The following is a 17,542-nucleotide window of genomic DNA, read 5'->3' as shown; positions in this document are numbered from 1 at the left end:
TTAAGCCCTGTTCTTTTTCCTCTTCTCTGATAAAGACTTCTTCCTTCTCCCCAGGACTGGCTCATTATTGGAAGACTGAGGACCGATCTTTGTCTCCATAAAAGAGATGGAGAATTCATGTCCTTTCCACAACTCCCAGTTCACACCCTGGGAAAAAACCAAGGAATTTCTCATACTAAAGTACTCAGACCAGGTGCTAGGAGTCTACCACTGCCCACCTCAAATACCATTTAACCTTCCAATTAACAGAGACTTTAATTATAATCAGTCTTTCAGACACTCTTCATATAGATCAAACCTCTGTCTAGCTTGGAACACAACAGGACTGAGCCACCTTCAATCCCAAATTAAGCCTGTACAGTGAGATGTACCCCAAGGTGTGCACTAAAAGCCAAGGGAAAGGCTACAAACAGTGAGAAAGCACCCAGTGTGATTCCTAGTGAGTGTTCCTTTAGGTGTTCCCCTCAGAGACCAAGACAGCTCCACCTCAAGTATCTCTGCCCACAAGAAGCAGGGAGCCATGAGCTCAGGTCCTCAGGATCCAGAGAGGAGAGAAGGAGAGCTGTAAGTTTTGTTATGGATCATTTTGCTTTCTAATGAAATGAGTTGGAGGGCAATCCCTCCTGCTCCAAGGAAAGACAGGAAGGAAACACAGCGCTGTGTCTTTTCTCCAGGCTGTGAAGGGATAATCAGCACACCAGCTCTGCTGCTCACCTCACAGTGACTGCTCTCCTCATGCTTCCCATTGAGCTTGGCCAGGTGGAGTTCCTGCACCACCACGCACTGTGGTGTGTCAGGGCACAGCTGCTGAGAGCCACATCATTGTCCCCTTCCCATGTTGTGAACTTCCAGCCATTGTGGTGGGTCCTTGCATCCCCTAAAAGAAGGGATCAAAGACACGGAGAGTTGAGTTTCTACAGCTGCTCAGCCTCAGGGCTTTTCCACCCTTCAGGAGGGACACAGCAGGCCTGGCAGGGGAAAAGCCCCAGCACAGGATAGCTCTACACACAGATCTCTAAAGCACTGTTATTAGAGGGCATGTCCAAGGGGTGGATCCTCCCAGCTGAAGATCTAAACCTCATGGCAAGAGGGTATTAAAGGATAAATGGAAGACTACGGACACAACAGCAATAGTAGGGATTTACCAGAAGCCAGCACTGCTGTTGAGCAAACTCCCATCTGAATAAAAGACACTTCTATTCCCTCTCAGCTGGGAAGCCCCAGAAGCTGCTGCCCCATCAGCACAGGGTACCTCACAGGAACTTCCCAGCTTGCCTTTTCAGACATTTCCCTGGGTCACAGAGCCCTCTCTTCCCCATCAGCAAGCAACTCTTTCTCCTGTCTTCAGCATGAGACAGGAGCACATGGGCACACTCTCCTCAGTCTCCCTAGGAAGCTTTTCTCCTCAGAGAGAACCACATCTGATCCATCCTGACCTGAGGAGCTCCCTCTCTACTGGCAAGACAAATACACAGGTGCCAGCATTTGCTTCCCTGTGCAGAGACAGCACCAGAACCAGGCCCTCCTCACCAGCACTGTCTCTGTAATTCCCCACTGACAGCCTGGATCTGTCCCTGCTTGAGGCAACCTGGAGCAACTCATGGACAGACAGATTCTCTGGCTGCCCACAAATCCACATGGAGCTTGTAGCAGACAGAGCTGCTGCTCGTGAGGTTGTGCAGCTTGTCAAGAGCTAGAAATAAAAGACAATGACTCTTTAAAGTAGGAAGCCTGTTCACCTTTGCAGTCTTAGACTCTCACTCCATGACCAATTTGGTTAAATCTGCTATTTCCTGCCTCCTTCTCTGCTTGAGGCTTCATGACAATTTGCCAAGTTTATGCTGTCTTATCTCAGTTTCTGGCAAGAAACAGAAATATCAGAAGAAACAAACAACCTTAACCAGCACAAGACTGGCTGTACTGCAACATTATTTTTCCCAGAACATTTCAAGACTCTTGCTCCAAAACTTTGCCCTATTTAATGCTGGATTCTCTGATTCACACACGGCATTTTCTGGCTGCACATAAGCACTGGGGCAAATACTTAGCTGTACAAATTTTACAGTTTATTTCCCACAAATCTGAGCATGACCTGAACACTCAGACAAAACAAGCTTAGACAAGATCCACAAGGCGTTTGGGTTTCTAAACTTCACCAAGATCAGAGGGGCTTGGCAGTAACGCAACAATTTATTTCAGTGGAGAAAATCGCTTATCACTGAAAGGTGGAAAAGCTAATATTTTTCTCTGGTTGTTTAGGGAGATTGCTATCAGAGAACCTCAGACCTCACTGCTCCACATTCACACACACTTCCCACTTCAAGGCATCCCTGCGTCTGCCTTCAGATTCCTTTAAGTCACTCAGCACCTCCTGTGTGGCCAGAGCTGAGCTGCATGCTCACAGCATTAGCAATGAGAACACCAAGAAGCATCAGCTGAACTGCCCTGACTGTACACACACACAACCCCAGCCTGCTGGGTGCATCAGCAGCCACTCCCCTCCCTAAGACATGCTACTCCATTCAGGAAGGAGCTGAAACACATGAGTGCAGCAGAGAGAAAGGAGCCTCATAACATTTGTATCATGTCCTTGTTATTATATTCATCAAAAAGCAGGAAGAGGGGCAGAGCCCCACTCAGTATCCCCCTGCCTCTGCCAGTGCTCGTGTCACAGTACACTTGCAGCAGCCTGCTGCCATCCCCGTTCAGGTAAATGGTGTACATGTCACTGGAGGCATTTCTATTCTGCTGCACCTGGCTGCAGTCTGTGGGATGCAGGCAGAGGAAGCTCACTGTGTGAACAGAGCAGGGAAAACTGTCCATCAGCAAAGCAGGAGGAGGCACTTTGTGGAAGGAGCTAACAGCAGGCCTGTTAGCTAAAGGAGCGAGAAGAAACTAAGAAGCAAGAAAAAGCTGATAAAGAGCTCTCTCCAAGGCTATAACCAAGGAGACCAAGAGAAGTGAGGAACAGAAGAAAGATAAGAACTTCGCAGCTAGATAAAGTATTTTTAAAAAGTCAATTAAGTCACTATAATTTTTCACCAATAGTGTTATGTTAATTTATTGTGTCCAATAGTTAGGGTAGAAGAAGCATAAACAATCAGAGAGTGTATAAAAGGTCAGCCATGTTCGATAATAAACAGTTACCAACTAAGACTGCCTATAATCTCTGCTTTGTGTCGCGACCGCCTCAACAGCAACAGCACTTCACCTTGGGAAGCTCCTATGGACAAGGGAACTGCAGGAGAAGCACAGAAAGCTGTGCCCTCACACATGGCCCAGCTGCATCAGCAGGTAGCAGCTGTTGGCCTTCCCCACTGCCTGGGAACTGGCACAAGGATATGGTCCCCAAGGGCTGCAAGACATGCAACTCAAGTCAGCTTCCAGAAGAGTAACTCAGGGCCAGCATCCCAAACCTTGAGGAGAGGTCCCCACACATTCCCAAGGAATGTGCAAAAGACTTCTCCTTTGTGAAAGTTTTGTGTAGCTTTTATGGTTTGTAAATTGAAGTGTCTGTCAGTCAAAATTCAAGGCTTATCTCCCTTCAATCTGCTCTCAAGGGAAGATGTTTATGGTCAGCTGGGAATTCCACCTCCCTGGTGCCAGAGATAACTCACTACAGGACAGATATCTTGGGTTATCTCACCAATTAGCAGATTCCTGCAAGGGGGGAAGATGCCCTGAGCTTTTGCATCAGCTGATGGAACAGATAAGCTCTTCTGTGGCAGAGGGGAAGTCCTGCTACACCACTGCACAAATGAAAGACACAAACTGCTGTGCAGGGCTGAACTGCAGTTGCCTGGAAGACCACCAGTGGCCTTCACAGCTGGCAAGCAGCAGAAGCCTAGGCCAAACACTGCAAGCCCTCTACAGATGTGGTTTGGGATGTTCTGTGAGCCCAGCAAGTGGCTCAACTGTGCAGTGTCCAGGAGCTCCTCACATGTCTGCCTAGGAGCATCCATCAGGCTCATCTCTGAGGAGCACTCACACATAGGACAGGGTTAGGCTCTATGCCCCAGGCCTGGAGCACAGTTCTTGTGTGGCCTGCTGAGAGCCTCTACCCTTCGTTCCTCTACTGCAGATGAAGAATGACTTCACAGCCTTTGTTGTTGTCATGGTTCAGTTTTCTTTATTAAATGCAGGGATACAAAGAAACCCAGAGCTTTACAGTTCAGCCTGTGCTGGATTTGGGATATCAGCTCCTTCACTGGCCTCAAAGAGTTTTCTAGTCAACAGCAGTTGTCAAAAAGTGTCACATGAGGTGCCAACAAGGGGGCTGCAGTGCTTCCCTCAAGATAAATCCAGTTTTTAAATGTGTTGAAAGTAGCAACACTGGAAGCAGCTTCTCCCTAATCTTCATCTTGTGCTTGCTGTATTCTGTATCTTTTAGGAATATCTTAAGGAAACAATTTGATGAGTAAGGTTTTAGGGGCTTTCCAAGTTGTACAGAGGAGGTCCTTGGTAAGCAGTGCTGGCCTCCAGGGAAGAGTGCTCCAGCCCTGAAGGACACCTGAATTTATAACAAACCATAAATGAATAATTCATCTCAATTCCCTGCTCTTCTAGAAATCTCCCTGGAGGACTATGGGCAAGTTGTTGTCAGTCTTTTCTGTACAAACCAGGCTACAAAAGCCTGGCCCTGAATAATGCTATCAGGATAATCATAACAAAAATTATAACGCATCAGTGAAATAATGCAGTCATGAAAAGGCCACAGAAAAACACAAGGCCATGCTTTGTCTGTCTTAGATAAATGAGAAGAGTCAAGCAGGCTGGCTCCTCCCAGGAAATGCTGCACTCCTCATGCACAGTGTTACTGCTTAAAGCAGATAAAAAGGCAGAGAGGAAGAAATCAAAACACCAAATGTAAGAGAAGGGAGAGTAGCACTGTAGTGCCCAGCACACGCTGTTTAAAATGCTGTAAAATCATTACAGCTGAAAACCACCTTACACCAGGCTCACGAGTTCAGAGTATTCCATTATCCAATGAACTTGTGCGTCATTTGGGAGAGCTCTCAACAACTGCTTTACGTGAAACAACACAGAAACCTCCTCAGACGAGTTCAGTAGCCACGTATCTGCAGCTGGACAGGAGAGGGAGCTAAAAGGTACCAAATCCACCCTAAGAAGCAAGGGATGGGAAGGGCAGCCTCAGAGGCTGCAGTCTCACAGCATTGCCCTTAAAGGCCAGCTGGCAGCTCCCATGGGTGCAGGGGGCCAGCACAGGGCAGCTCCCTGCCACAGCCAGTTTTAATGCTGGGGAGTAATCAGGCAGCACCTTGAGTGAGAAAATGTATTTTTTTTTTCTCAGAAGTTGTATTATTTTAGCAGAGGTATAATTTATTTTTGTGCAGATGTTAAAAAAAAAAAAATCACTGCCAATGTTAAATGCATTCCCTCTCTGCAGTTTCACTTCATGCAAAATTTCCAGGTGTCTTCATTTTCACGCCTGTTCAAGAAAAAAACCATTTCAATTTGCTGAAACTCTCCTTGAATTTCTGGTTTCAGACAGGCTCAGCCTTTTAGCCTCAAAATTTGTCCCCATCAGATGCCCTTGATCTCTGTAAGCACTGAGGAGCTCTTTGGCATCTTGCCCTATATCCAAGCTTCAAGTGTTCTATCTCACACCAGATGAATTCATAAACTAGAAAAAGTACACTAGCAAGGTCCATGGATATAGAGGAACCCCAAATGTTCCCAGCACATGACAGTCCTTATGGCTAACTGAACAGAACAGATTCAAGCCTGCTTAGCAGTCTCCTAGGACTGGCCTAAGGTCACAAGTCAAAGGGCAGGCCATTATTTTCAACTGCCTCCAATTCTAAAACAGTTTCATTTTGGTTGTTGAACCTGCTATTAGGCCTGATAGCTTCTTTTCCATGCCCAGACACAGATAATGCACACTACGTCTGATTTCAAACTCAGCTGGATAGGAAGACCTGTGTCCTGCCCCATCTCTCCCTCATTTCCAGCAATGCCCTCTGCCCATCAGGTAGGCTTCAGCCTAGCTAAGCAGCCAACTCCTGCAAGCAAAAACCTTGATTATACAAATGGAATTGCTGATAGTTAAGAGACTTTATCCAGGCTCAAACAATTTCCTACTCTTCCATGTTCCAGGAAAATATTATCAAATAAAGGTGTTTCCTCCCTTGATTAATTAAAGAATACTATTCTTACCAGTGACAGTAGCTGGATTTGTGTCTAGCATGTGATCTGCAACAGACCAGAACTGAGAACACCTCCTCAGCACAGTGCCATGCAGAAGCACAACAATTCTTTGGAATACCTGCCACTGCCTCAGTGCTGATCATTTTGCTCTGTCAGGTTCCTTTCTTTGCCCAGAGGAAGATGACATTCAATGCCAGCTTTCAGTTCTGTCAGAGTCATGGCAGCCTTGTTCTTCCCCACTTCTCCCTCCACTGTGTCACCACCAACAGAGGTGTAGTTCATCACGTACCTATCTATGAGAGCCTGGGCCCTGTCCCAGGAGATGGTGGCTGTGGTTTCTGTCACTTGTCAGTGACCAGGTGAGCCAGGCTGTTGATTTCTGCAGAGACAGTTAAAAGCAAAGAACACAGGCTGTCATAGTCAGGCTCTGCTGTGACCTGTGACACTGCTTCCCCTCAAGGGCCTTGCTAGTTTCCTCCTTTTTCAAGTCCTATTTCTGATCACACATTGACTGGACCCACAAATCTGAAAGGTGACAAGGTCTGAGGAGGTTAAAAAGGTCTGTCTTGAATTCTAATAGATGTTTTCCTGGGAAACAGCACAGCCAGTCCTGACCTGGACAGAAAAGCCCTTACAAAGCACAATACTGTTACTTTCCTGTTTTGTCATAGTCACAAGCCTCCAAAGCACACATACATGTCATCTGTCCAGAAACAGGGAGAACAACCAAAGCTCTTTTGTTAAGAGGTCAAGGTGACCCAGGTACGCATTTATTCATCTCCCTCCAGCAAGTCCCTGACCTAGAGATGAGTCTTATCAATGCCTGCCACCACCTTCAGTGGATTCCAATGTTCAGATTTCCAGTGTTGTTATAAACAGGGAACACATTAGGGAGACCACTACACATCCTTAACCAGGACTGGCAACACAAGAACAACTAAGGAACCATGTTACTCAGTCTATTGCAAAAAAACCAGATGGCCTGCATGCTATTAACCTCTCTACACTTCAATTTCTTCATCTCCAGGAGCTGAATATTTCCCTATGGCATGATGAAGGATAAACAAATCAACCAATTAAAATAAGGCAACACAAACACATAAGAGACACTGCTGCAAAGGCTTTGTTTACCCTAATCTTTGTTAGTATTTACAACATAACCCATTTGTAGTACCTACAGGTAATTAGAATCTGTGATGATGCTTGTTGTTGACAGTTGAGCTGTCAATTTCTATAAGAAAAAGTCAAAATTGTTACAAGTTTTAGTACAGTGCTGTGGTAATCACAATGATCTAAAGACACAGCCAACACAAGTTTTAGAGCCAGAGGTAGTGTGTTTTATTAGACTATCAAATACATTTGGAAAAACAGATGAAATTTGGGAAATGATTCTATGTCTAAAGACCTAAAAGGGTTTTTGTGTATCCAAAAGCTTGCTTGTTTTTTTTCTCTCCAGCCCAAACTGGTAAATCTAACAGGAGTTTTATCTTTAGCTGTAAACTGTGTTTTGACCATACAGTGTACATAACAGCTACTTAAGTGAGTCACCATTGCATATTTGTGGAGCCAAATCATTTTGTGCTGCTGGATACAGTGCAAGGAATATAAAATAGGCTAACTGCTTCCATGTCCTGCCATTCTTGATACTTTGGCAACCATATCTGCATATCAGAGCCAAGGTAGCTGAGCTCTGGCAGGGTCAGACATCCTCTGCCCTGCACAGGGTGAGACGGTCTGCTGGTTTCTGTGGAACAGCTGAGTGAAAAACATGGGTGTCCAAACAGGGTTACTCTTACTTCTTCTCCTCATGGGCCCTGCTGATTTCTTCCACCTCTCATCCTTTATCTCTTGCCAAGGATGGGCCTGAACTAGCAGGTGGGGAAGTGCCCAATTCTGAGGTATTTCAGCTGGGGTTTAGGCCTCCTCCTCACAGCTACGAGAGCAGGGCTCTTTGGGAGCAACAAAAGCACAGCCCCTGCCCAGACAGAGACAGAGCTCAGACAGAATATGGCTGTTACTGGTTTTTGCTTTCTGAAGACCACAACAACATCTTGCCTGAGTTGTTTTGGGAATTGACCAAAATAAAACCCCAAATCGCCTGCTCAGAATCTGTGAAATGCAGCAGCCACTTTCAAATCCCTCCCACTGTTATTATCTTTTCCCTGCCTAATTCTCAGATGGAAACACACCACTAGATTTCAGGAGTCCTAATTTCATATCACAAGACAACAGCCTGCAGTAATGTGGCCCTTTGAGGACAGCCATACAACCCGTGACCTTTACAGAGAACAACTTTTTTTTTGTTTGGTTTATTAGGATTTTTTAATTCACTGAACTATTAAATACATCTTAGCAGCCTGAGCAGTGAAGGTCTTGAGATGCCTCTCAAATTATTGGAACAGCACTTCTTATGCTGCTAGAGGCTCTAAATTCCAGGGCACAAGAGCCACAGTGTAATTTACCACACACCAACTCAGCTGCACTGTGATTTACCACACATTAGCTATGGTAGAAGTTGTGATGTACTAATGTGATGTACCACCTGCATGTACTAATCTCAGCTCTTTTGTGAGATGAAAATACATTACTTTTCATTTTAATGAAAGATGCTGAGGCTTGTTTGTACCACCCTAGAGCAGCACACGCTGGGAATTGGGAGTTTGAATAATCACAGCTCAGCTCGTTAGCAGTATGAGATGCTCACCTGTGGCAAGAAAAACCAAGCAAATTATTTTCTTGTGTGATATGAAAATCAAGTTTGTTCTTTAGCTCTAATTGCACTGCAGCTGAGTACAGACTGTGCTGCTCTGCTTTTCACTGCTGAACTCCCTGTGTGCTCCAGGAGCTGCCCCGGCACCTGCACCAGTGAGAACATGGGCTGGCTTGAGACAAGAGCCAGCCTAAAAGTAGGGGATTGACCGAGCTCCATCCCTGTTTGACTGATCCCCTCATGTGAGATCTTCAGACAGTCCTACAAATTCCCCTGAGGCATCTCCTGTTATGTCTAGTCTAATTTATATGCTTAAATATGTTGGTTAACATCCTGAGTTGAGCACCCCAAATATTCCTCCAGGTAATTTTTGTGAAGAAATGCACATTGCACATATATAACACTATTTGTCAACAGTCAGTAGAAACTGCTTCTGTTCTCATAGTCACAGATGGATTGGTGGAAATAGAGGCAAAATTTCATTAAGACAGGGGTTCAAGAAGTTTCCCAACCTAGCTGCAGACTCAGCTGCAAACACCCTTCCAAGGGAGACTCCCTGACACCAAAGGACAGCAAGCAAATATGCTGTTTGGGAAATTTGATGTCCCACATGTTTCTTTATTTATATTATTATGTGTTTTTCCTTTTTAACAAACACTCTGCCATGATTACCTGTCTGAAATGTGCATGAGCCCCCTGTCCTGTTGGGAAATGCTACAAGAGTTACCCAAAGAAATGCTTGGATATGGTTTATAGCATTTTAAGGGCAAGGCATGAATTACACATTCCAGATGGTTATGAGGTTTGAGTTTTGGCTGTGGCTCTCTGTACTGATAGTAACTGGTCCCTTGCCACAGAGCCTGTCCACAACAGGACTCAGAGTCTTAAGCTGAGCTGGAGACCTCTTCAGCCACACTAGTAAGAATTACATGGTTGCCTCACTAAAAATGTCTGCAAAGCAGAAGCTTTACCAAAACAAGTAAAATTGATGGAGGAGTTTGAATTCCAAACTCAGCTCCCTCCAGTGCTGCTACAGCTCACCTGTCACAGCTCTGGTGCTTGCCTTCTTGCTCCTCTGCCCACGTGTTGGTGACATTCCATGTCTGGCCTCAGATCCAGCAAATTAGCATAATTACAAGAATCACCAATTAGAAACACGGGTGATAAGGCAATTCACCCCCTTGGTTCAAACTCTTCTGGAGCCCCTCTTCTTCTAGTTGTTTATAGGAAAGTGTCTTGGGAGCATAGCTCATCCTTGCTTCCCAGAGGAAGCAAGATCAGAACTGGGGCCTTTGGAATGTGTTTTGTCTTTCTGTCTATTGGAGTAGGAAAAATGCTGGAGATAGCCAGGCACTGTATAACTATACAGCAACAGTCTAGAGAGCTACAAATAAATGCAGAATATATAAAAGCAAAAATCATTTTGGCATCAGCCTTTTGGCTTGCCCCCTCCCAGCTCCAAGTACAGTGCTTTCCCTTTCTCTGCCTCCACTGTCAGCCATCTGCTGCTCCTCACTTTCTGCCTCTCCTGCAGACCTGTCTCAGACTCCCTCAGGTTTTGCTATTTTAGCTGATGAATCAGAGCTTGGTGGCAGCTCTTGAAGTAGCTGGTATTTGCTTATTTGCATCTCCTAAATTCCAGGGGTTACATAAGAATATGAGCACTGGGGTTATTATTTTCCTTTTTAAAGAATCTTTGCATCCCCCATGTCTGTCAAGAACAGCTGGAAAACACAAATCAAGCGTGTTCCAAAAAATCAGAGTCTACACAGGGCAGAAAAATAGCCTTAAAATGACAATGTGGAGGTTGTAGGTTTTGCTGTTTTTAAAAAAAATCATTTTAATGGAGTAATTTGCACAACAACCTCAGGAATATCAGGTTTTTGATATGGAATTTTTCAGGTTTTTTTTTTTTTTATACAGAATCAGGTTTTTTTTGATACAGAATTTTTCAGTCTTTGGTAGCAGCATGCCTGCCCTTTTGTAAGAGATGAATTTCAGAAATTGCAGAATCTTGTAAGTAGAATTTAAGTTTTAGTTCAAAATTCTTCAAGGTCTCTTTTGCAATAGAGTAGCTCAAAAATATTCTGCCAGTTTTCTTTAAGACAGTCAGTTAGCCAACAGAGTTGTTATTCCATACAGAGACTAACTCACTACACTTACCCTGGGTCTGGATGGAGCTGTTAGTCAAGTTAAGGGTGAAGATATTTTAAAAAATCAAAGCAAAACACTGAGCTGGGCCTAGGGTTTAGTGTTTAATACCTAGGCAAGCTCAAATAAGGTATAAGCAGAGCTGGCTGCAGGTCATGCATGAAGAAGCAGTCAATGATGAACCTTTTGTGCTGGAATTTTGAAAGATCTGTCCCCAAAACCTGTAGTAACATCGCTGTAGCAAAAGCAGCTTTCCACATCCCAGTCCTGCCAGTCACTGAGGATGGTTTCCCCTCTGTGTTGTCTTTCACAGGTATGACAGTGGCCTCCTGTTCTGTTCCAGGTTTCAGGCCTATAAAGAGCAAAAGGGAACATTACCAACAATTTGGGAAGATGGCCTTTTTTCTTGAAGAAAGCTGTTTTGTTCAGTTTAGCCAACTACAGGTTTGTTGCAAAGGGGAACTTAGATTTCTATCCAGCTTGCTTTTTGTCTTTTCAACGCTTTGATCTAGGCTTGCCCTTAGGGCAGGCACACAGACTGCTGCAGGTGGGGGTTCCATAGTACCAGCTCTGAAACAGAAAAATGCATTTTTTTCCTAACAAGGACAGAATTATGTGAATGAATATGCCTGGAAACTTACTATCTACAAAGCATAGCTTTCTCCCTGTGGAGACACCCCTCCTTATGTGACAGGGGAGCCCAAAAAGATCTCACTGGACATTCACACATGAGAGAAGAGTTGTCTCAGTCTGATTAGCAGTCTGACTGTTAATCATTCCTGCCACTTCACTCATGAATGCTCACCAGTGAGAATGTATCTACTCTTAGGGTCATTGCTTTTGGGACCATGACCTGCTTCTCATCCATCTCCACTCTAGATGCCTAGAGATCTGATCCAGTTCAGATCTCTAGGGATCTGTACTTCAGCTTGTAATAATGCATATCTGTTTTAGAGCTCTTCCACCCCACTTTCAGGGAGTATTTCCACCTCCTCTGTCACTCAGACAGCACTGGCTGCAGACCAGACTGGGAAACACAGCAGAGAGATGTAGGGAAGCAGCATCAGCACAAAAAGGCAAACAGAAGACAGAAAAGTCACTAAACAACGCTCCTTTCCTGCCCAGTTTCCTGCTCTGAGACCCAAGACATTTTCCTCAGCCAGTGGAGTCAAGCAAGGACAGCACAACAGTTACTTCAACAGGTTTAGTTTTATCCATGGTAACAGTCCAGCTCTGGTGTTTGCTGGCTTTCAGTTTCCACCTGTTGTGCTGAAAGCAGGGAAAATCCCAAAATCACCAAGTTTTTCACTGTCTTTGCCCAGTACAAGCATATAGCATAATATCAGCTGCTAACCAAAGGAGATTTCAGTTCTCAAGAGGCTTCAAATACAGAGCCTTTGCACACTCAACCTCTTAACCTCAGCAGGATCATGCTCATCCAGTCCTGGGAAGGGACTATGAGGAGAACTCACTGCTGCAGATATTTGGACAGTAAGTACCTAGGAATGACATCCTGCCTACTTTAAAGTTCTTTATGCATTCAGGGCATTATTCTTAGTAACATGCTGTCTTAATCCTGCACGCTTTCATTCCTGCTTCTTGCACCAGGCAACACTACAAATTCCCAGGAATTCCCAGGTGTCAACACAAGTAGGATTTGGACAAGCAAAATGGAAAAAGATGAAATATGCAATACATCCAGCCCTAATGATGCAAATCTAGGAACAGATTCGCCAGAAAACAATGACGTAACTCTAGGCTGGGAAGAGAAAGTGCTCTCCGGCACTCAGTTCCCCTTGCTTGTTGTCAGTTCCCCTCACTTGTTGAAATCTAACTTTAAAGATTTACAACATCTGACTCTTCAAATAATATTACCTGCTCCTACCTGTACTTGCTTCTAGATGCTTGGGCTCACTGGCAATCCCCTTCACATGTGATGGAAGTGTGACACTGTGCATGGTGCCAGGGTGTAATCTCACAATCTCATAGCTGAGCTGCTCTTTGGGCACGTGGATTTGTTTCACCAACATTTCACACCCAGCTGGATAATCAGGAGGTAATTATCCACATCAGTCACTGGATCCCAGCTACCAGCCAGGGAGCTCTCCATGGAGTTCATTCTGGGGAGCAAGGACTGAAAGAGAAACAAAGAAAAACACTGCAATAAGGATCATGACTTGCCACATGGCCAAGCATGAAATTTTTTCAAACATATTTTGACTAAGAAAATGCAGAACTAGAGTTCCCAGCCTGTAGTCATCTTGGATTTATCCATTTCTTTCTGCTCAACAGCATATCATTAGACAGAAGTAAATAATGCAGCCACTAATAAATATAATTTCCTGGATGACTCTTTGCATCTTCTAAACCCACACTGGCATGAGGAAACTCTCTCAAACTCTCCCTTACCAATGCATCTAGGAAGAGAAAGACAAACCTAACCCCTCTTTTCCTATAACTGTCAGAGTTAATTAAAAATGTCAACTGGTCCCCAAAACTGAGGAGTGCAGCTTCCCCACAGCAGAGGCAGAAAGCTGAGCTTTTCTGACTTAGTACTGATGGAAACTTACATTTAGTGCCTGGAGGAGACCTGGGCAAATCTGCTGCACATAAGGCATTTCAGGACACCAACAATACCTCAACTGTTTTGCCCTGAGACAGACAGCTCCTTGGTGTCTTGAAGCAGATCTTGAAAGCTGTCCATATAGAATATCTGTTTACCATCAAATGTACCTGATTTTAACTACAAGAGAGCTCATCCTAATCTCATCAATCCACCAGCTGTATTTCATTAGCAAGTTTTGTGGTTTGACACTGGCCAAACACCCAAGAAAGTTGCTCACTCACCTTCTCCTGCTACAGCTGGGCAGAGGAGAGAAAAAAATTAAACAAAGGGTTCATGAGATGAAAGAAGAACCAGAAGAAAACACTCCAAGGGCAAAACAGGTTCCATTTAGAGGTACAGAGTGAGTTTTTTACTAATAAAATCAGAGGAGGACAATGAGAAGTAAAATAAGCTCTTAAAACACCTTTTCTTCCCCCAACCTCTCCTTCCTTCCCACCAACAGCACAGGTAGACAGAACATAGGGGTTTTGGTCAGTTTGTCACCCAAGGGTTTCCACTGCTGCTCAGGACAGAAGTTGTTTCCAGCTGTGCTTTCCCACCCCAACTCATCCTCTCCCTCCAAGGGACACAGAAACTAGCTCCACCTTTCTTTTTCTCCTGCGAAGACTTCTGAAACAAATCAAATGTAAGAGATTGCTTCAAAGCTCTGAACACATTTATGTCTAAATTCTGCAGATTCTCTGTGGTGGGAATGGAGTATAAGAAATGTGTAAAAAGCAGCTTTACCCCCAAAGAGTTGCAGCCAGGCCAATATCCAAGATCAGAAACAGGCTTGACTCACAGCTGCACCAATAAAGAAGAACAGTCCTATAAGACAGGGAGAACTGAGACCTAGAGTCAGTTGCTGTCTGGGCTTTGAAAAAGAAGGAGCAGTGTTGAGAAGAACTACCCATGAGACATCACTGAGAGAAGGTATGGGACTCTTGCAATAAGATACACTTTTACATTGAGAACACAACAATTCTCATCATGGTCCATTGCAGGAAACCCCCAAAGCTTTGTTTTGTGGGGTTTACTTCCAAACCCCTGGAGATGAGGACCCCAAAGAGACAGACACGTGCACAAAATCCCTTTGCTCAGCACCTAGTGATTAATAGCATTCTGGGCTGTAACACAATCTTGTGACTAATTAGGGCTTCATGGGAATCACAAATTAAGCTCAAAATTTTCTCTAGGCTTAGAGATCGTTCCAGAGGAAAAAACCCTGGACACAAGCATTTCTGTCAAGCATAATGAAAGAGAATGACTTTTTTGGCTTCCTCATCATATAATAAAGAGATTTTTTTTCCCCCTGCTGTTAAAAAGAGTGGGTTTAACTGACTTTTTGTGGAGAATATCATGTCATACATATAACTGGCTGTAACACCATATTAGGGAAAGTACTAATTTAGGGAAGAATGCCTACCAGTCAGATCTACCAAGCATAGAATATTCTCCTAAGGGAAGGGATGAAAGAAAAACTGTTCACATATTTTCAACTATTGCAGAGGAAGCACAGGACAAGGAAAGCTGGAGAGAACGTGGAATATTTGTGTGGAAGTTTCCAACAGTCTAACTCTGCAAGTCTTTTTCCATCCTACTGCCCAGTGCTTGAAAATTTAGGGTATCTGCCTAATATAATGTATTAGGAAAAGGCATTCTAAAAAGAAACCCTTCTAGGTTAAACCCCAGCTCCATTAGACCCAAAGGCAAAACTCCCATTTATATTAGCAGATATGTAGTTTTATATGGTTGGAGGAGACAACCTAGGAAAGCTTAAGCCCTTCAAAATGGGCTTAAAAAACACCATTCAATACTATTGTACCTTTTGTAATAATAATAATACATGCCCATAATACAGGATTATTGATGTTTGTGTAAGGCTCCAAAATCCTTGGAGGGCATCTGCTCTAAGAAGTCAGAGACAAACTGAGTTTTTCCCTCAAAACAAAAAATAGGAATCTCAAAAATTCTTTTCTCTTACCTTTCAACTGCCTGGTTCAGAGCCCTCCTGATGCAGGCACCACTTGCAAAGGTAATTTGAGCAAACCAAAAAGTGACCAAATCCTCTTCTCACTCCAGCTGCAAACCAGCAGCAGTCCCTGCAGGGCGTTTCAGAACCGAAGTACCAGTTGAAAAGAACCAATAGAGGCCTCGGGGCGTTTCCCTCTTACAAACCACCTAAGGAGCTGGCTTTGGGAATGATTCCCCTGCTCAGCATTCCTCTTGCCCATCAGCAGAGAGAACCATTTCCCGTTTGTTTTATGCTCTGCTACCAGTCAAAAGCCAGAAAGCCTCTCCAGTGCTGTACATGTCTGCAAGAATCAGAGGTTGGTTACTGAGACTACTGTATCAACAAGAGCATTTGTAATATTCATGATGAGGAATTCAGGTGGAGTACATCAGAAAATTATTTTTTTAAAAAGAATAAAACTCAGCAGCAGTTAAACACTACATTTATTCAGCACAATACTTTCAAAAATCCCTCAAGAATTACCCACATGGTTATTTAACCAAGTGCATTACTGAGCCCAGTTTTTAGCTGACAAACCCTCAGATTCTGAACAGTTCCTTTGATTTACTGCCACCAGAAGCTGTGCTGAGGGAGCAGAAGATGGTTGCAGCCTGAGGAATATCAACATCCATCATTAATCCTAGTCAGTCTCAGCTGGGGAAGTGCCAGTCACACAGGTGATGCTGTTGAGCAAGTGATGGAGTCAGCCCTGACTGAAGAAATAGCTCTCCCTGGCATCCTCACCCATTCCTCCCGCATCTGGACCATCTAATAAACACAAAAGGGGAATATACAATATATACTGATATATATTAAAAAATTATATATAATATATATACAGAATATACAAAATATTGTAGAAAATAATGCATGCTGTAACATTCAAATCTCCTTTGATCACATATATTTTATCTGCTCTGTTGATATATATACCAATTAATTTCACCATCTGGAAAAATAGCAAGTTATAGAGAATTACAAAGCTTGAAATTCTCCCCTAGCAAACAGCAGAAACCTACCACAGTAAGCACCTGGGAAAGCTGCTGACTGTTGCATGGATAATAAAATTCGATTAGCCAGCCAACCTAGCTACTTCTTCCAGATTATTCCATCCTTCTGGACCAGTAAAATATGCCAAACATCTGAGTAAAACAACTAGCACACACAGAGCAAGCAGCCTGACAAACTGAGAGAACCAGCTTCTTGAATGACTTTTTGAATGTTGCTAATGAGCTGATACACTCAGAAAACTATGAATTCAACATCAAAACCGTGATGCATGTTCTCCCTGAAATCAGGAAATAGGCATATTTTAAATACTACCTAAGAGAAGTCACAATGAGTGGAACAGGACAGTTTCCCTCACTGAACAGGAACAATGGAAGCAAAATTTCCCATTTGTTTTTCTCTGTTTGGGGTTATGATCATTCAGGTTTGGATATCAGCAGAAGCTTGGACAACACTCTCAGGCATGCAGTGGAATTCTCGGAGTTGTCCTGTGCAGGGCCAGGAGCTGAACTCGATGATCCTTATGGGTCCCCTCCAATTCAGAACAGTCTACGATTCAAAACCCACCAGCAGAAAAATCCCTTGCAAGCCACAGGTATATACCTAGGAATTTAGGAGTAGTCGCAGGCGATTAACAAGCAAAGGAGACCCCTAAGGAACAGCACTAGCCCAGCCTTTAGCTGAGCCGCCGGGCCCGCAGCAGGACAAGCGGTCAGGACGCTTATGGACGATGGGCTCACAGACAGGGACCCCACAGCGGCGGGGCGATGCCTCTGCGCCAATTTTCCTGCTGGGACATCTTTCCCTCTAATTTTCACAGCCGTTCCCCTTCATCCTGGGATAACTCTGCTGCACCCAAGGCCGGATCCCGATGTTTCTGCGGCAG

General features: G+C 44.1%; 1 pseudogene; it reads right to left on the bottom strand.

Annotated features, from left to right (window-relative positions):
• LOC119703623 lies at positions 1-13,148 on the bottom strand (annotated as a pseudogene).
• Between the last annotated feature and the right edge of the window lie 4,394 nt (positions 13,149-17,542).

Source organism: Motacilla alba, chromosome 8 (genome assembly GCF_015832195.1).
Source record: "Motacilla alba alba isolate MOTALB_02 chromosome 8, Motacilla_alba_V1.0_pri, whole genome shotgun sequence".
In the NCBI taxonomy this organism is placed as follows: domain Eukaryota; kingdom Metazoa; phylum Chordata; class Aves; order Passeriformes; family Motacillidae; genus Motacilla; species Motacilla alba.
The sequence above is the reverse complement of the archived record's forward strand: the minus strand, read 5'-3'. Positions and strand labels throughout refer to the sequence as shown.